Genomic DNA, 21,280 nt, shown 5'->3' with positions numbered 1-21,280 from the left:
GAAGCTTATATAAGTTCTGTTATTTATCGTATTTCTCATTCAACCACTAGTGATCTTATAATCTCATTTTCATATTCATTAATTTTCAAATCTCAAAAGAATGTTTCCTCTGTCTTAAGCTTCTCTTGCTGTTTTAAATGTTTTATATATATTATCTCATTTAATGTCCTAAAAAGTTTTGACTAGTTAAATTATTATTGTCTACTTTAGTTAAGCAAATAGAGACACAAGAAAGTCAAGTAACTTGCTCAATGTCACACAGGAAAATGGTAAAGCTAGTGCCAGAGTTTCAACCAAAGTGGTGGTACTACAGTTATACTATTACATAGATTTATTCTCTGCAAGGTGTTTATCAAATCCAACATTTTTGAAGAAAATAGATTTTCTACTAGTGACCCACCAATTCTCTCAAACTACAAGAATTATTATTCTCTTCCTTTATTATCCACATGTTCATTACATTCTATCATTTCACATTCACAGATGACTTTCACATCTAACTTCTCCATTTTCACCTCCACTGCCTTAATGTTAGACCTTTCCATGCGTTATTTTTGCAATTCAGTGTCTATCTTCAGCCCATTCCCCTGTTCCATTTCAAATTAGTAGATGACACAGCTTGCTTTGTCTTACCAGAAGATAAAATTGGTCATGTCACTATATTTCTAACTGTTCAAACTGTATCATTCAGATGATAGCATTTTAAATAATACTTTTATGCCTTAAATTGGCAACCTGAATGGTGAGAGGATATGCCCAGTCTACTATGCAAGTCCCAGTGGTGCATTAAGAAACAAAACAGATAAATTTAACTGCAGCACACACCATGGAATATTTTATGTGATAATTAGATAGAACCTTTATTGCTGACAGAGCCAAACCTTTATCCTATTGGTATTCCTGGTTCCTTAGTTTTGGCAGATTTCTCACTCCATAAATGCTATCTGGTTAATTCCCAGTGACAGCCTTTTTGTGAAACAAGGAAGACCATTACAGATGCCTTATAGACTCATTTGCACCCTTGACCTACTGAGTATACTTTATATGGCTTATTAGTCTGTTATTAAACAACTTGAGAGCAATTAAAACCAAACTTAATTCTTAATTATGTATTCTCATCTGCCATTGAAACTGCACCAGCTTTTATGGTTTCCCACTCACAGACTTTTAAAATCTTTCCTTAGCTTAACTTTCAATTGTTATCACCTTCATGTCACTAACATATCCAACATGAAGTTCTCTGCATTGTGGAGACTGAAGACACTTTTGTTCCTCCATTTGTAATAGTCAATTCTTTGACCAATTCCATCTCATACTTTAAAAAACCTACCAAAAATACAGTCTTCTTAATTAAACCTGCTTCCCAACTTTCCTCATCTGTTTAACTATACTCTACATGTCATTTCTTAAGACTTCTCATTCTTTGTTATAACTCATCTGCCTCCCCTTCCTCACTTCCTTTATTCACAGTGAGAGCCTTAAGAACAAGAATTTTGCCCATTGCTTTATTCTATATGTTATGTCCCTTTTGTTTCATTTCTTTTATATCAGTTGTATAACAAGATTACTTGATCTTTGGAGAATTTCTGTTCTTTCTTCCTCTATATTCCTCTTGTTTTATGACACCTACAAATATCTGCATTTAGAGTCATTGCTTTGTCTTATTTTCATCTCTCCACCACCCCCTGTCTTCACCATTAAACTAGCAAGTACTTTAAAGATGGAGATTTTTACCTTACTCATTTTTATTCCCTCTGAAACCTCTAGCCCACTGTTAGGTATTTAATCATTTCAGAATAAATATGGCTCTAAAGTAATGTTTCTAAAATCAGCAAATGCTGGTTAAACAGATTGTTGATTATCTTCATGTTTCAGGTTCTGTTAGTCTTTATTATGAACAATTCTTATTTTATTTTATTTTGTTGCTATGGGGTCTCACAGGACTGGAGTGCAGTGCCCAATCTTGGCTCACTACAACCCCCACCTCCCAAGCTCAAGCAGTCCTCCCACTTCAGCCTCCCAATTAGCTGGGACCCACATGCCCAGTTGATTCTTTTTATATTTTTGGTAGAAATGGGGTTTCACCATGTTGGCCAGGCTGGTCTTGAACTTCTGATCTCAAGTAAGCTGGCCACCTCGACCTCACAAAGTGCTGGGATTACAGACATGAGCCACCGCACCCAGCCAAGATTGAAATAATTTTTTTAAAAAAAACAATGCATTTACCTTGGTGACAAAGACCAACTAAAGGCTTAATGTCACTCCATTGTGTTTGATTAATGAAAAATTAAATTCTACATAAAATGTTGTTTAATTTAAAGGACACATTTAGTTTTTTTGGTAAGGTCATGTTTCCTTGGATGTTCTTTTATTAAAAAATGTGTTTTATTTTATTTTTTACAGCCAGGGTCTTGCTCTATCATCCATGCTAGAGTGCAGTGGCATGATCATTGCTCACTGTAACTCTGAAGTCCTAAGCAAAAGTGATCCTGTTATCTCAACCTCCTGAATAGCTAGGACTACAGGCAGGCACCAACAGGCCTGACTAATTGTTTATTTTTACATTTATATTTATAGAGATGGGGTCTCTACTTTGCCCAGGCTGGTTTTGAACTTCTAGCCTCATGAGATCCCCTCTTTGTCTCCAAAAGTGCTGGGATTACAGTTGTGAGCCACTGTACCCAGCACTGGGTTTCTTGATGCTTATGGATGCTCACTGATGTCCAGGCGTTGAAGAATTGGGGATTTATTCTAGTCCTCATAGTCTGGGCTTGATTATACTTATCTTTCTTGAGAGGACTTTCCAGATATTCAAAGGACATTGAGTGTTGTGATCTTAGTCTATGGTCACTGTAGCTACACCTGCACTAGGGCATGATCCAAGCCCAGTATCACTGTGACTCTTGCTGATTCCTACCAGGTTGGTGGACTTGATTAAGATCCGGGAAATTCCTTGAATTACCAGGCAGAGTCTTATAGTCCTGGCTCACTTTCCTCCAAATAGAAAGAGCCTGTGTCTATGTGCTTGGCTGTCTGGAGTTCCGGGAGAGGTGATGCAAGCATTCCAATGGCCACCAGAGCTAGGACTATGCTGGGTCACATCTGAAGCCAGCGCAGTGCTGGATCTTGCCCAAGGTTCAAGGGGACTACTGCCTGGCTACCGCTGATGTTTATTCAAGGCCTACTGGCTCTTTAGTCAGCAGGTGGGCAATCCTGCTTGCTGGATGCTTTTCTTCGGGTAGAAGATTCCCAGGCTGGGTCTAGACTTGCCATATATGAGTTGGCACCTGTAATAAAGAGCTTCAGAAAGCTACGTGATGCGTTATTTTATTATGGCGGAGCCGGTACCCAAGTTGCAAAATAAAGTGCTTTCTTTACCCTTCCTTCTCTTTTCCTCGAGCAGAGAAGTATTTCCCCAAGCTGCACTGCCTAGTGTTGGGAGGGCGCTGATTCACACACGCCCTTGGCTGCCACAGCTTGTGTTTCACCGGACTCTGTGTATCCTAAGCCCCCTGGCTCCAAGCCAAGCCCAACGCCAGGACATTCCCGAGGACTGCAGTTTTTGTGGCCTGACTGCCTTTCACATTTCTCTAGGACCCCAGGGCACTTTAGTCAGCCAGTGGTGGAGCTAGCCAGAACTCAGCTTCTTATGGCTGGAGCAGAATCTTTTCTGGCTAAGGCTTTTCTAAATGCTTCCTTCATGGGTGATTTGTTTTGTGCGACCAACAGAGCAGGCGCCAGAGAAAAGGCTAGTAGGCAAAGTAAAAAGAAACTTTATTAGCTAGCCAATGTGAAAGAAGAAAGGGCGAAGTGCACCGGTCTCCGGCGGTGGAGGCCGAGGAAGTCGCTCCGGCGTTCTCGGGCGAAGTTCCTGGGTCCGCATATGAGGAGGGGCCGAGGAAGTTGGCGCCGCGTGTCTGCCGGGAGCCGCTTTATGACTTGGGCCTGGGCGTGGGAGGGCAGTAGGCCGGCCATGGGCGGGTTGGGGGCTGCGTGGTAGGCGCGGCCAGGTAGGTTTCGGTTTCCTCGGTCGGACGTCAGGTTGCACCTGCGCAGTTGACCTGTGTCTTTCCCCGGGCGCGGGAAAGTTGGTGATGAAGAACCTGGAAATACGCCATCTCAGTCCCTTTTGTTCTTTGTTTCCCTCCTCCCTCCGTCCAGACAATGGGCACTGGCAGGATTTTGCCTTGTGTCGTGTTCTGCTGTAACAAGGCAGCACTGAGTTCTAATGCAAAGGTTCATAATCACTTCGCTCTCCCTCCCCCAGGCACACAAATTCTCTCTCCACTTGCCTCTGGGGGAGTGTGAGAGGGGTGGTGAAGGCAATGCAAGACTACTTTTCCTACCCCCTTCAGTACCTCTTTTCTTTTCTTTTCTCTTTGTATTTATTTATTTATTTTTGAGATGGAGTCTCGCTCTGTGGCCCAGGCTGGAGTGAGCGGCGCCATCTTGGCTCCCTGCAAGCTCCGCCCCCCGGGTTCCCGCCATTCTCCTGCCTCAGCCTCCCGAGGAGCTGGGACCACAGGCGCCGCCGCCACGCCCGGCTCATTTTTTGTATTTTTAGTAGAGACGGGTTTCACCGTGTTAGCCAGGATAGTCTCCATCTCCTGACCTCGTGATCCGCCCGCCTTGGCCTCCCAAAGTGCTGGGATTACAGGCCTGAGCCACCGCGCCCGGCCTCTTTTCTTTATATGATTCTAAAACCAGGTACTGTAATCACTCACCTGATACTTTGTCTTTCTGAAGGCATTTCTTGCACAGATTCAATTGAATTTGGTGTTCCTGTGAGGGGGATGAGTACTGGAGGGTTCTGTGCATCCATCTTGCTCGGCCCGTCTAAATGCACACACTTTTCTTAAAAGTACAGTTGGCTTTACATATCTGTGAGTTCTACATCCATGGGCTCAACCAACTATAGTTACTACGTAGCTGGGGAAAAGAAAGCATTTGTACTAAACATGTGCAAACTATTTTATTGTCATTATTATTTAAATGATATAGCATAACTATTCACATAACTCTTACATTGTATTAGATATTATAAGTAATCTGAAGATTATTTAAAACATGCAGGAAGATGCACCAGGGTTATATGCCGGTGCTACACAATTTTATATTACAGACTTGAGCATCTGCAGCTTTCAATATTCGCAGGAAGTCCTGAACCCAATTCTTCATGGATACTGAGACATAACTACATTACAAACAAAATATTCTCAAAGTAGTACCGAAAGTCAATGGTAAGCAATATGTTCAGAATATCTTTAAAAGTCCATCTCTATTTTCTGTTGCTACCTAACAAGTTATCAAAAAATTTTTTAAAAAACCCAAAACAAATGATCATAAACTTATCCGCATAAACAGCACAAATTTATTAACCCCCAGTGTCTGAGTGTCAGGACTTTGAGTCTGATTATCTGCTGTCTTGCAAGGTCTTGTGATCTAAATATCTGCTGGGCTGTATTCTTTGCTGACATTCCAGGCCTGCTTTAAAAATCCTATCGTCATTTCAATTTCTCGTGATTGTAAGACTGAGGCTCCCATTCTCTCCCTCACAGGAACTCTCAACTTCTAGAGGCCGAGAGTTCAGTTTCTTGCCACATTGCCCCCTCCATAGGCTCTTTGAGCCTTTGAATCTCTTCTTCAGGAGGAGATTGCACTCATCTGAGGAGGTAAGGTCCACAGGATAATTTACCTTTGTAATTACTGGAAGTCAATTTGTTACAGTAATGACATCTGAAAAATCTCTTCTCCTTTACGAAGTAACATAGTTACTTCAAATGCCATCATCTTCACAAGTTTTTCCTTTATTGAGGGAAGGGCATGTATACCAGGGGGCCAGAATCTTTGAGCCCGTTTTAGAATTTTGCCTAACATAAATGGGTTAGCATTATGGCTTATGTTTTATATGAACTTTTTCTATCTTAAAAGCAGACATAAAATAATTGTTATGAAATGAACACATTTTTCCCATAATTACATTTTATTTTGATATCTGTTTCTTAAACAAAGTTGAAGAGTGATGTGGTGTTATTTTTGTTTTCAAAATTCAAGATGTAATAGCACCTTGTACTTAGAATAAATAGGATACTCTGTGAGGCAATTGCACAGTATCTTTCTTGTACAAAGAAATTATTCCACTTTTTTGTTATCTAAAACCACCCCATCTTCATTTCTATCATCAACTATAGTTAAGAAATGGATGGTTGGTAAATTTTGAATAAACAAATAATCTATACTTTATATGCATTGTATCTTAACAATACTGTGATTTTAAATTTGTTTCCTAACAAGCATTTTTTTTTGACTCCACCTTAAATATTTCAGCATTTATGTGTGCAATGGTTCATTTTATCTGTGATCTTGACTGTTAAGGGGTGCCCAGATATTTGATTAAACATTATTTTCAGGTTTGTGTCTGAGGGAGTTTCTACATCAGATTGGCATTCGAATTAACAGTAAAGTAGATTACCCTCCCCAGTGTGGGTGGGCATTAACCAATCCACTGGGGGCCTAAATGGAACAAAAAGTCTCTGGAAGCACAGGTTTGCTCTCTCTGGTTTACTGTTGGAGCTGCAACATCAATCTCCAGCGCTCAGACTAGAATTTATATGATTGGTGCTCCTGGGTGTTAGGTCTTCAGACTTAAAGTAGAACTATACCACTGGCTTTCCTAGGTCCCCAGTGTGCGGACAGCCAACCACAGGACTTCCCAGGTTGTATAATTGGATGAGCCAATTTCAAATAATATTTTTTGTGTTTATATAATATATTGGTTTTCCTCAAAAACAATGAATAATATAGATTTTGTTGTCAAGAGTGGTTCTAGATAACAAAATGTTGAAGATGAGCTTTCTGAATTGGTTCTGGGGTTTGTTGAAGTTGCTTACTAATCTGATTAGATTTAAAGACATTGATAACTTTATTTCCGCTTGTCAAGAAAGCACTGTTTGTTCATGCTGTAAACTGGTATAAGTGATATGCAGAATATCTTAACCAAATACTCCTAATCAGCCACTTATAAGAAGGAGCTGAGTGACTGTGTACATACAACTTAAGAACATTTTTTGGAAAACTGAGGAATATAATTAGGTTAGCATGTTGCCCTTAAAATCACTGTATGAAGTGGTAGGGGGAAAAAAAGATGAGCTCAGGGTTTCAAATTCCTAGTGTAAGTGCAGCATAAATGACCTGAAGGCATATATCTGGGCCCTAAAGTAGAACCTCATCTCCTATAGCCACAGGGCTGAAATTGCTGAAAATCATGTGCAGAATCTCATTTTGCCACTAGCTGAATTACAAGGCAGGTTAAACTCCTAGCCTCACAAGGTATCTAATGTTAAAGTGAGAGCAGTGATTGGGACATAACAGGATCCTGTAAATTGAGATGGAAATGTATGAAATGACCCTGATGAAAATGGGAACCCTGAGCCCCTAAATTCTGGTGAGCATTGTTTGACAGTGAAATGGACCTCCCCAACCCCAGTGAAAGTGGCTTCCCCACACCAGCAGAAATAATCTAAAATAGAATAACTCTATCATTAAAACATAATCTAAATGCCATTTTCACATAAAAAAATTGTAACAATTTATTAATGTCATCTATTATCCAGTCTTGAAACTTTCAATTATCTCATACAAATTACAGATTTGGTTTTTACAGTTAATTGTATTTTTTGAATCAAGCTCCAAATATGGTCACAATCTTTAGGCTTCCTTTCCATTTTTTGTTTGTCATTCTTGTTACATATTTGTTGAAGAAACAGGGATGTTTTCATATAGTTTACTACAATCCATATTTTGCTGATTGTATCTTCTAATGTAGTGTTCCTCTGTGTTCTCTATTTCTATAATTTGATATTTGGATTTAGGCTCTTGAACAAACTCAAGTCTGAAAGTTTGGGCAAGATTACTTTATAGGTGGTTCTGGGTTTTTCTGTTGGAGACATACAAAAGCTGTTTCTTTTTTGTTTGTTTGTTTTACTTTTAATATTAAATCTTATACCAACACCCTTACTATACATTCAATTCCCGTTTGTGTTAGAGAGAAATAGAAAGTATTTAAAATACTTGGACATGTGCTTTTTAAAAATCTTTTCCCAAAATTTATGGCATACATATTTCTATGTTAATAAAACACATCTATGGCATCAATTTTCCTGGCTCTATAGGAATTGTAGCTTAGTGAAATGGTGTTAAAAGAAGTGAACTTTTTGAATTGAACAGTTTTCTTTTATGCTTTGATATCTAATTCTATATTATACCTATTCAAGAAATAGGTGATAATTTATATCTCCAGTTATAATAAATTATTTAACAAGTATTTATGTATTCCCTATTATCTTTCAGGCACTGTCCTGAACACTCCTGATAAGGTATCCTGTGAAGAAGGCTTGTTGTACACTGGTTATCAACTTGTCTGAGTCCACTGAGGTGGAGACACAGCAACACAAGATAGATTAAGTAGGGTTTTTACTTAACAGCTAGGCAGCAAGGGAGGACAAAAGCCTTGGATTCCTTGTGAGTTGGTCCTGCAGGCTCACGAAAGTTCTCTGGGTCAGATAAAGTCACATCTATATGTGCTCCATTTGTACCACAGCTGAGAAACCCTGGAGAACTGCCCACCTGGGGTTTACACTCTGGCACATGTGAGATGCTGGGCTAAAACACTGAGGAACATGCTGCTTTTAGTGAAGAGCTGGAACAGAGCCTAGAGTCTTCCAATAAGCTCCTCCTTATCTCAGGATATTGCATTCCCGGAATATTCTACAGTCATTCTTGAGAACTGCAAGTGAGAAAAGGGAGAACTGAGTTGGTCCAAGGTCACCTAGAGAACTGCCTGTATATACATGTATAATTTGTTGGTCATCAAACCACAAGGTGGATACCCCATTCTACATGTTGTGCTTATTTCACATGGCATGCCTGCTTCAAAACATCTTATGTACCCTTTCAACATGTATACCTACTCTGTACCCCCACAACTAAAAACGAAAACAAACAGACAGACAAACCCACAGGGAGACATAATAGAGCCTTAGTAAAGATTTCCAACATTCCTCAACACTGTGGACCATTGATCTGGGTGCATTACTTAACACTGTTGTTTCCTGGGAGAATGGATTTATGTGATTAACACTTGAGAAAGAGATTACGTGTGTGGCATTGGGGCAGAATTGCTAGTTGTTTCCTGATATCTATTCTCTGCTTTTCCCTGAGTAGTTGAAGGATGATTTTTAGCTGAGAACATAGTCACTGAGTTCAACAACTATGTTCATCAGTCTTTCTGGCCATCATGTTGTAATTTGAAGTACTATGTAACATTTCTAGCAAGTGTCTGTAAAAAGAAGGCCGTTTATTTTTCCTTCCCCACTCCCCCAGTTCCTGTTAGATGGAATACAAGGTGATGCCTAGAGGTCGAACAGTTATTTTACTTCAGTAGCAGTAAAGTCTGACAGAACGTGAGAGAAGGAACATAATTCCTTCATGGCACAGAAACGTCAACCCAGCCTTGGACCGATATTCTCTGGACTTCCTTTATGTAAGAGAAAATCAAACTTCTGCTATATAAAACGAGAATTTGCTTGGAATTTATATGGCATTCCGCTAAACTGAATCTCATATGATATTCTGGCTCCTGTTTTTTAAGGTATACTTCCTTCAGAGTAGAGATCATGTGCTGATCCTACCCTGGGAATGAATATGGGGTGATTTTGAAGTCAGCCCAAGTGATCCTAGCCAGCCATAGGTAAAAGCAGTATCAAATGGGCCGGGCACGGTGGCTCAGGCCTGCAGTCCCAGCACTTTGGGAGGCCAAGGCGGGCGGATCATGAGGTCAGGAGATCGAGACGATCCTGGTCAACACCGTGAAATCCCCTCTCTACTAAAAATACAAAAAATTAGCCGGGCGTGGGGGCGGCGCCTGTAATCCCAGCACTTTGGGAGGCCGAGGCGGGCAGATCCCGAGGTAAGGAGATTGAGACCATCCTGGCTAACACGGCGAAAACCCGTCTCTACTAAAAATACAAAAAACTAGCCGGGCGTGGCGGCGCCTGTGGTCCCAGCTCCTCCGGAGGCTGAGGCAGGAGAATGGCGGGAACCCGGGGGGCGGAGCTTGCAGGGAGCCAAGATGGCGCCGCTCACTCCAGCCTGGGCCACAGAGCGAGACTCCGTCTCAAAAAAAAATGCAAAAAACAGTATCAAGTGAGCAAACAGAAAGCAATACCAATAACAAAGAAAACAATCAGGGTTACAACAATCATGTAAAGGCATGAAGCTTACTCTTTTTTTTTTTAACCCAACGTTATGTTATATTTTTTCACTTACATATGAGTGAAATATTTTCTATTACAAACCATGTAATGCCACTATGTCAGGAGAAATTGCCAATCCTTGGAATAGATGAAAATAAATTCGAAGCAATGAGAGGCTGATTTGATCAACTTATGATTTGTACATGACTCTTATCAGGGAAAAAAAATATCATGTTGTTAGAAACTTCCTTCTCATTTTGAACAGACTATTTAACTTCCTGTAATACATGATCCAAATGAGGAAAAAGCAAAATTATCATTTAGTCAAAAAGGAAATGTACTTCAACATACCTAAAAAGTATACAGTCAATCCTAATGATGCCAAAGAGGCAAATAGTAGTTATTTTATTATTAGATTGCACACCCAGTTACTTTCATTGGTTTAGGTAATAAGTACTGACCCTTTACAGTGGGGTTGAAAAATGAAAATTAATTTTCCAAAATATTAAGTCTGTTCCAACTAAACCCAAAGTAATATATTGAATGGCCATAATCACCTAATAAAACATGTGGTGCCTACTTCACAGGGAGAATGATAAATACGATGTGGAAAATAAAGTAGGAGAGGAAGTTGGAAAATATATAAAAAAGGATTTGTCCAAGGATAATGTTTTGTTATCCTGAACTATTGGATAGAATTCAACACTGGAATCATCTTAGTCTGAGGTCTGCATTGTGGGAAATATTTTGAATACACATGCAATTATCAAATAGATGCAATTCTAATTATATTATCTATGCCTACTCCTAATTACATTTATCTATGCTGCCCTTCCTTTTCAGTCTTTATAAAAACGTTTTACCCCTCCTGATAAAATCTTTGGATATGTTCTTCTTCTTCTGCAGTTTAAAATTGAATATGACAATATAATCATAATGAGGCAATGGCTTAAGCATCAAGCTTTCCATGTTACCCGAAAATGTTTTAAATGTTACAACTTTGTCTTTTACATAACACAGTTTCCCTTCTATTCTGAATGCAGAAATTAAGGCTCTTTTTATTCTTTTAGATTATGAAAGGTTTTCTATGCCTTTCATTTTCTGAATAGGTTTTTCTGTTGCCTTAATACATGACATGTACTCAATTCAAAACTGAAATAATTGGTACCAGGAAATTATGTGTCAAGAATTTTCTAAACACTTTATATACATCAACTCATTTAATCAATAGTTGCACAATAGTTTTTTCTTTGTGCTAATATTATCCAGTTTGGATATTAAGAATATGCTATTTTATAGAATAAATTGGATGGATTGCTATATTTTTCTAGGCTGTTGAACAATTTAAATAACTTTAAAGTTTTATTTATTTACTTGTTTATTGAGACAGAGTCTCGCCCTGTGGCCCAGGCTGGAGTGAGCCGCGATATCTTGGCTCACTGCAAGCTCCGCCCCCGGGTTCTCGCCATTCTCCTGCCTCAGCCTCCCGAGTAGCTGGGACCACAGGCGCCGCCACCACGCCCGGCTCATTTTTTAAAAAATATATTTTTAGTAGAGACGGGGGTTTCACTGTGTTAGCCAGTTTGGTCTCGATCTCCTGACCTTGTGATCCGCCCACCTTGGCCTCCCAAAGTGCTGGGATTACAGGCGTTAGCCACTGCACCCGGCCCAATATACATTTTATTCTTAAATTTGTTAATGAAGCAGGGAATTGTGAGAAAAATCTAATCTTTTTTCCCCATGTAGCCTGCTATATTTTCATGTTTCCTTTTCAGGTTTCTTTTTCTATATGTTTCCAAAAATGATGCCAATAGGACTCTTTATTAAGTGTTTGTTTGGCATCCAGTGAGCCATTTAATTGGTAACAGTCTTCATTTTTATCTTTGATATTTCTATTCCTTTGAACTGAAATCTTATTCAGTACACTTACTATCCATGTATAATTTCTCCATTTGTTGTTGTCTAGATTTGCCGTGTTACTCATCATGTTTATCATTGTAACTTTTTTTGAATTATCTGCATCTTCAGAAAACATCACAGGTCTTCTTGATCTGTACTAATTTTCTTTTCCCTAACGTGAATTCCACCACTTCTTTGTGGGTTTTAACTCTTGTCTTACATTTTACATTGCAACCTTTCTTTCTCTATCATTTTCATTTATAGCGCATTCTATATTTCCATACCACACTCTCCTCACTATTTATATCTTATGTTTCATAAAAGCCACATATTCTTGTTGTTTAACAGAGGCACATCATTTATAGTAATAATAGAGTTTCTTTTGTTTTATTTTGGGTCCTATAGTAGATGGTATTTTCAGATTCTTGTTTTTAGTCTGACTCATCCAATTTTATTTTTTATTTCTTGCTTCTACAATATTATTTTCTAAGCACCTTAATCATCATTAGAGCTAAATAGATGACTAGATGAAAAAAATTTTTTTTTTTTGCAAAATGATGAATACATAATTCTAGGTTTCTTATTAATTCACATTATTTTGGTTTATTGACATATCAGTTTTGCAAATTGAAAGCACAGCTCCTAGCCCAAACTACAGCTTGTATGTTTTGTTATTGTTATTGTTGTTTTCAGTGTTTATCTGGTCTAATGAGGGAACACCATTATTTTATTCATACTTCTGGTATTTAAAACTTTAAATTACTACTGTTCAGGATATTCAAATTTAACAGTGTAAAATTTTACAAAATACATTTTTTTTGCTCTTCCTAACAATGTGTACACTGTTTGACTTCTAGGAATGCCAATACATTTGATTTGTTAATTAGATATTAAATGCCTTAAAAATCCAATATGCCTACTATAAAGAGAACAACTTATACCTAAGAGATTAAGAATGTTACGATATTATTTTAGAAACACATTGGTACAGTCATGAAAAGAAATGAAGTTGATTTGGACTGGAGTGGTAGCAATACAGATAAAGAGATTTAGAGATATTTCCAATATATTTTTGAGATAAAGCAGACAGTAATGATTGCAAGAATTGAGGGGAAAAAAAACTGTAGATAAACTTTGGGCCTGATATGGTACAATTTAGTAGCAGAAAATAAGAGCTGGGTAGGGATGGAATCAAGAATTGATTTTTGCCGCTTTATTTCAGATGCGTATTACATGTTACATAGCATAGTTGGATATTTGAGTGTAAATTTTAGTAAAATGGGTATAGATATAGGTGAATTGTATACTGGATTATTGTGAATTGTTCTTCACTTCCCTCCTCTTCCATATGACCTGGTAGAATAAGTGAGTTAAGTACTCCTAGCCAAATGAATTTAGACTTGGTCAATATGCCCTGCTGTGGCCAATGGAACAGTAAGAAAGGTAATACAAGCAGATGCTTTCTCAGTCAATGCTGTTACCTTGCTCTTTTTGCCATTTACCATCAGGGAACAATACCTTGAGTAACTGTCAGTTCAAGGAGAATGAGGAAGCATGGAGCAAGCCTGAGCAATACACAAATTGGAGGCAAATCAAACTGTTCTGAGTAGAACTTCAGCTAAGTGCAGAGTCGTTGGAGAAATAAATAAACATTAGTTTCTTCAGTTTTGCAATAGATACCAGGCAAATGCAGGAGCAATTGGCTTATAATGTAGTTAGAGTAAAAGTGTGGAAATGGGTCAGTAGAGGGTCCGGGACATACAACAGAGTCCCGAGTATTTTGAAAGTAGGTTAATTGAGGGAGGAGCAGAAAAGGAGGTGGACTGGTTAACATTGTATGTAGGTATCTAAAGAGCCAAGAAACTAAGGAATGCAATGAATGCAGCAGAAAAGCAAAGTAAGTTGACATTAAAAATTGTTTATTATGTTTAGGAACATGAAACGCAAAAGAGCTCCACAAAGATATCCAAAGAAGATAGCTCTTCAGTTCTCTGAAATATATAGTAATTTCATCTTTTAATTTACAATTGATCAAGAATAAAATAACTAAGAATAAAATATCTTCTAACTTTTTTCAAGTTATGTAAGTCTTAAGAAGTGAAACAAATTCGAGTTGTACGCTGAAGCCTAGGTAGTTTTCCTTCTTTGCCCCCCAAAGTAGTGCCCTATCACTATAATTAATGGTACTCAAAAGACTTATTACATATAGGAAAATAAGTTAGGCAACATTCAAGTAGTCAAAGTTGTATTATACTACAAAATTACATTTTTTTCTTTTGTGTTTCCATGAGTGTTTTACCAAAAAATAAAAGATATTTATCTGATAGTATGATCTTCAAGGTCTCTCACTTTGCAGATGTTTCATATTTTCTAGCTAACATTTTGTTTTCTTCTCAGAAGTTAAATTATTCATTTCACAATGTAGCCTAATTTGAAAATAATGTATTTATAAAGAAGTATCCTATGTCTCTGAAACATATTACTTTAATAAAATAATCACTAAAGATTTATATTTCAGAGGCAATTTTATTTTCACAATTTCAGTCACATAATTTTAATGAAATCATTTTTAAAACCAAAAGTATTTCATTTGTTTCCACTATCTGTTTCTTTTTATTTTATTTTTGTTTTCTTTTGAGACAGAGCCTCACTGTCACCCAAGTTGAAGTACAGTGGCATAATCTCGGTTCACTGCAATCACTTCCTGCTGGATTCAAGCGATTCTCCTACCAAGTCTCCCAAATAGCTGGGTTTACAGGCATGCATCACCAATCCCGGCTAATTTTTGTATTTGTAGTAGAGATGGGATTTCAGCATGTTGCCAAGGCTGTTTTGGAACTCCTGAGTTCAAGTAATCCGTCAGCTCAGCCTCCTGAAGTTCTGGGATTACAGGAGTCAGCCAGCCAGGCCCAATATCAGGTTTCTTAAATCTTAATTGATTTCTTTGTTTCTTTGTAATTATGTTTCTTTTTAGCTCCTTCCCTCCATGCTTGCTTCTTGTCTTTTGTTTTTCTCTTTCCCTTCCTACCTTTCTCTCTCTCTCTCCCTCTCCTTTCCTCGCTCTCTCTTTCTCTCTCTTCACATACACATATACACACACTCAAAAACACTTCTATGCATGTATTTTGGCTAAGTAAAAATGAAAAGTTGATTGATGGAGCCTTGTGACATGACACTAAATATTCTATAGCACAACATAGAACTTTTCATTACTGATAAGAAATTATTATTTCTTTAAAAAAAGTACGGTGAGAAATTTTCCTGAAGAAGCAGTGAAGTACCTTGTTTATTTCTTACATTATCTTCAAATAGAGCCCCCCAAAAACACATACACACACAAAACCCTCAAAAACAACTGCAAAAATCACTTATTACTCCTGCAAGCTTCCTGTATTTTACCTTGTGTGAAAGCAATTTTCATTTGCATTTTATTGTACCTTGTAATAGCAAAAGGAAGATTTATGTAGCATTTTGCTGTGTAGAAAAGTACAACGTATAAATTTCTGTTGAATACGTTCTGTTCTTTGCTATGCTTTGAATTCTGAAATATTTATTTTCAGAAATCGTTGTCAATTCTATGTCATATCATATAGCTAATCATTGAAATTGTTAATGGAAAGGGAGAAAAAATAAGAGAAAATTGTACAGTTTGGTGGGCTTGTTTTTCTCAGCCGCTTTTGTACTGACAAGTCTAAATTCTAAGTATATTTCTAAAATTTCAGTGTTGACTTTGGAGAGAAAATAAAAAATTCAATTGATCATATTAGGTTTTTCATTTTCTTTACACAAAGGATTGCACATCTTTCTCTTCTACAAGTGGTTTAGCAGATTATTTGTCTCGCTCCCACCTCCCGTCACCATTTTATTATTATTCTTTAAGCTATATTGAGTAGAGCTATTTGTCCTGAAGGAGTTCTGACCTACATCTTTTCTTAACTCAATTTCTATAAAAGAAGAAGCTGAGATTCAGAGAGAATATAAATAACTTTCTCAAGGGTGATCTTTCCTTTGTGTGCGCTGACACAAACACGATTGCACTCCAAAGTGTGTTTGTTTTTTTTAATCTAACACACTGTGGTTATTTATTTATTTACTTTTTAACTTTTCCTGATGGCAAATTCCCTGATCCATTGAAGTCAATACAAGGTGTAGACTAAGTCTCGTTCCCGAACTGAGTGATTGATTTGGGTTTGAGTCACTGGAAGTAATGTAACCTTAGGACTGCAACATACTTTTGGTACAAGTTCTATCTTGACTATCATAACCAATTTTTCAGAAAACCTGTACCAAATTCCTGGGTTCCTGTGTCTTCCTCTCAGAAATGGAATCTCAGATCTGCCTACTGTATTTCTCCCTTATGACTGATTCCTACACCTGAGCCCCAGTCTCCCAGTAGGTCTTATTTCTCTCTTTCTGCACTTCTTTCTTTGCGGTAAGAGGTATTGGAGATGCACAATTGATAAGACACAGTTCCAGTTTCCTGAAGTCTATAGTCCCTATTAAACTGTTATGAGGATAACCCAACTGTCTGTCTTTTTAACACTTGGACGCACATCCTACATTTAATGAATTCATAAGTCTTCTATTGATTTTGACTGGAAGTAACGATACACATTCTGGTACAACTACCCTGTGAATATTAATATCCATCAGAAATGAGAGTATATATTTCTTTAAAAATTATATGAGATATCTAAATTAATTTAAATATAAAATAAGATTGTCTACTTCATTTTTGTTAATATACTCCATAAAAAAATCAGTTTTCTAATTGAAATTAATTATGGATTATTCTTTTTCTCTTAAGGAACTACCTTAACATACTTGTAATTTTCCCTGGCATTTTAAGAATTATCTGCTGTATTCACGGGATTCCAAAATAAGTAGCTACATCATTTTTTAAACTTCAGATGTTAAAAAGAAGAATAAAAATGGTTAAATATCATGTATAAAGCAATTTTTTAGGAAAGTCAAATTTCATTTGCTCTTCCATCTGCTGAGATTGTTGTATTCATTACTCAAGAAGTCAGTTCTATACCTTTTTAATGGGACAACTTTTCAAACTTTATGTAACATCTGGGAAGAAATTATTCAAATAATACTTTCGACTATGTGAATTTGTCAATGTGAGTTAAAATGTAATGAAGGATTCCTGTTTGTTGAAGAAAAAAGAGTATGACATTACACATTTTATATTTTACATTATATGACCAAGTGATTTCATACCACTTCAGACAATGCATCTGTTAAGTACCATGATGACAGATTGAGAAGAAGAACTAACTATGAATATATTTTTATTTGATTATTCATTCATTTCTAAAATCTTGTTTACTTGACTTTTGCCTTTTAAATTTTCATTTAATATAGAAAAATATATTCCTGGGGTTATAACCCTATATGGGATGGAAATATTCTTAGATATTTCTTGAAATTCAATGCTCTGAACTTTCAATTCACTCAAAGATATACAAACAGTAGAAAGTAAATTTTTGTTAAAAAATACAAAATTCTCTCACTTGAGATTGCCAATAACAAAGGCCAATAGTGATAACATTTAAAAATGATTTTGAAATTATTTTTTAATAGATAAAATTATAATTATGTTTTAATCATACTTCTCTTTTATTTCTTTATACAAGCATACTCACTGACACAAAGGTGAAAATTAGATTCATATGTATTGAAATAAATAGTATGAATTTATGGTTACATTAGAAATGTGTGAAAGGTCATTTTTACTGTTATATCATATTGTTTTTCAACAACACATCCATTACCTATATTAAGAAAGTTTAGAAGATGACAGAGAATAGGTTACATAATAATTATGTAAGCTAATACTCTTGAAATATACTTTCTGTGATATCTGAAAATATAGTTCGAATGATGAAAATTATAGACCAAGCATTTTTTGTTTTATTTGTATTTATTATATAGGGACAGTCAGATATCTGATGAAATTGAAATATGATATTCTTGAGAAAAAATAATAAATGTTCATTCTTATGAAACTTTTTTGGGGAGGTAGGTCAAAGGAATAATAGCATCAATTGTAAATCAAGTCTAACAAATAAAAATACACTCTAATAACTAGAATTTGTCTCATATCTTGGAGAGAAAAAAGGAAGAAGAAGGGGATAGATATAAAGAGGAAAAATAGAAGGAAGGAAAGAAGTCTGTAGGTGAGGAAAATAAACAATGAAATAAAATTTATTGTAAAAATTAATCCCAACTCATAAGTTTGGAGCCTAGGAAGATTTGCAGTCCTAGATAAATGCTGGCTTTACTAAGGATTCAGGTGCTTGATTTTCAGATTGTTAATCCGTTGTCTGGTCTAAAAATATTACTTTGTTGATTACTGGAAATGTAGCAGGTGCAAACTTGGTTTTGAAGAGACAATCTCACTAGAGAGAAAAAAATTATTAAGACACATATAATAACTAGATCATAAATTGTTAAAATGTATAATCACATGCAATCTAAGTAAGGGAAGGATCACCATAGTTTGGGATATATAATAGGCTTATGGATGAACCCTAAAGATATCCAGTTATAATCCGTGGAAGCTGTGAATGTTACCTTGTATTACAAAAGGACCTTTGCCAATATGACTGAGTTATAAATCTTGGGATGGATGGATGGATGGATAGATTAATTTGGATTGTCTGGGCTAGCTCTGAACGTAATCATAGTATCCTTTTCAGAGGAGGGTAGAGGGAGATTTGGCTACAGTATAAGAAGAATGTAACAATAGAAACAAGGGGCAAAAGTCAATGTGATGAGGGACCATGAATCAAAAAATGAGGACATCCTCCAGAAACTGGAAAATGCAAAGAAACTGATTTCCTTCAATAAACTCCAAAGAGAGTACAACTCTGCCAAAGCCTAGATTTTGACGCAGTAAAACCCATTTTAGATTTTTGATCTCAAGAACTGTGAAGGAGTGTGTGTTATTTTTACACTACTAAGTCTGTGGTAATTTGTTGGGGCAGTCAAGGATGTATTCCTAAATTCATTTTTATATATTTGTTAATAATTATGTGCTAATAATGCTAACAGTATTGCATCACTGTAGGAATAAAGAAGTTATCTGCAAACATAAAGTTTATACGTTTTGGAAAGTATAGAATGCAATAAGGATTTCAGACAATGTCAAGTTTTATGAAAAATAAAATCAGAACAATATAAGAGAGAATAACTTTAAAGAGAATGAAATATAAGCTACATACTGGGAGAAAATGTTTTCAAATCACATATGTAAGAAAGACTTTTCCAGAATATACAAGGACTAATCTCAGAAAATAAACAGCAACTCAATTAAAACTGTATACAAATACTGGAAAAGACACTTTACCAAATACGATGTAAGGATAGTAAATGAGCATGCAATAGATGGTCCACATCATCTGAGTTAAGGGAAATGCAAATTACAACCACAGGGAGATACCAATAGTCACATTCTGGAATAACTAAAGTTTTAAAAAATATACAGAGACAGTACCAAATATTGGTGAGAATACAGAGCAATTGGAAGTCTCATGCTTTACTGTACTGGTGAGAATATAAAATGATAGAGCTACTCTGAAAAACTGTTTGGTAATTTTTATTACAAATTGAAAGATGAAGGTACTCTATGACACAGCTATATAAATTTCAGTCATGTACTCTGGAGAAAATGAAAACTTGTTTCTATTCAAAAATCTGCACATAAATGTTTATAGTGGTTTTATTCATAATTTAAAAAATTGGACAACATGAATGTACTTAAACAGGCAAATAATATGCATACAATTGTACATACTTGCAATGGAATACTATTCATGAATCAAATGGAATGCACTATTGATACAAATAAGAATTTATATAAATCTCAACGAGATTACACTGAGCAAAAGAAAACAGTCTCAATATGTTACATACTATTTGATTCCATTTAACAGAAATTCTGATGGGCAGTGATAGTGATGATTAATGCACAGGGAATGCCTGAGGTTTGGGATGGATGGAGTGTGTGACTGCAAAAGAATAAAAAGTATGAAGAACTTTTGTGGATTTTTGAGTAATTTCACATCTTCATTATACTTATGGGTATACAAATCTATTCATTTATTAAAATTCATAGACCATATACCAAAAGAAAAAAAAATCGGTAAATTTTGCTATGTGCTCATTTTAGTTTATTTAAAGATACTTTTTTGAATGCTACTCCAGCTTTTTTGTTATTCATTAAATATAAGAAAAGAATAACAGTGGTAGTAATAAGGCTGACAAAATTAGATAAAGTGGGAAAATAAAGGATTTTGAAGAGATGGAATTTGAGCAGAAAAAAAGAGTGGCAAGATAATTCAACTATGTGAGGATCCAAGTCAGATGTGTTTCAGTAAAGGTGACCACACAAACAGTTGAGTCAAGGATGAGTTTGGCTTTTCTAGAGGAGAAAATGTGGGTGACATATAGTGAAGAGTGGAAAGAAGAAATATCATGAATTCAGAGAGAGATTAGAGAAGACATCTTCACTGAAGAACTAGGTCTTGAGTAATCAGAACAACACAGGAATGGAATAAATAATAAATAAAAACAATAAAAGAAACTTTTAATACTCTCCTTTCCTGGGCGCTCTCAACTCTGGACTGTTTAACTGTTCTGGCAGAGTCACTGATTTGGCAAAAACAATCTTACTGCCTTCTTGACTTTTTCCTTTCTCCCTTCCTACCTCCACTCTTTTTTATCTTTTTATGTTATTTTTATATTTCAATTTACCTTTTTGCTGCTTTATGCTATGTTACCAGGACTAAAATACAAACACTTTCTGAGTAAGAGTGCATCTAAATTGTAACTGCACCCTCAAGACCCATAGGCTAGTATCTTCAGCTTAGTAGCCGTTTGGTGGGTATTGATTGGGTTTTTGTTTTTTTCTAAACATTTTTTAAAAATGTGTACTCTATTAAAATGTAATATAAAGTTTTATTTTAAAAAGTATTGTAATATATTGAAAAACCCAAGTAAGTTTTGTTTGTAATTGTTTTGTTTTGTTTTGGAAAGTTTCTGTTGCCCAGGCTGGAGTGTAATGGCGTGATCTTGGCTCACTGCAACCTCTACCTCCCGGGTTCAAGTGATTCTCCCAC

The sequence above is a fragment of the Macaca mulatta genome, chromosome 2 (genome assembly GCF_049350105.2).
Source record: "Macaca mulatta isolate MMU2019108-1 chromosome 2, T2T-MMU8v2.0, whole genome shotgun sequence".
NCBI lineage: Eukaryota > Metazoa > Chordata > Mammalia > Primates > Cercopithecidae > Macaca > Macaca mulatta.
This window is presented reverse-complemented; position numbering follows the sequence as displayed.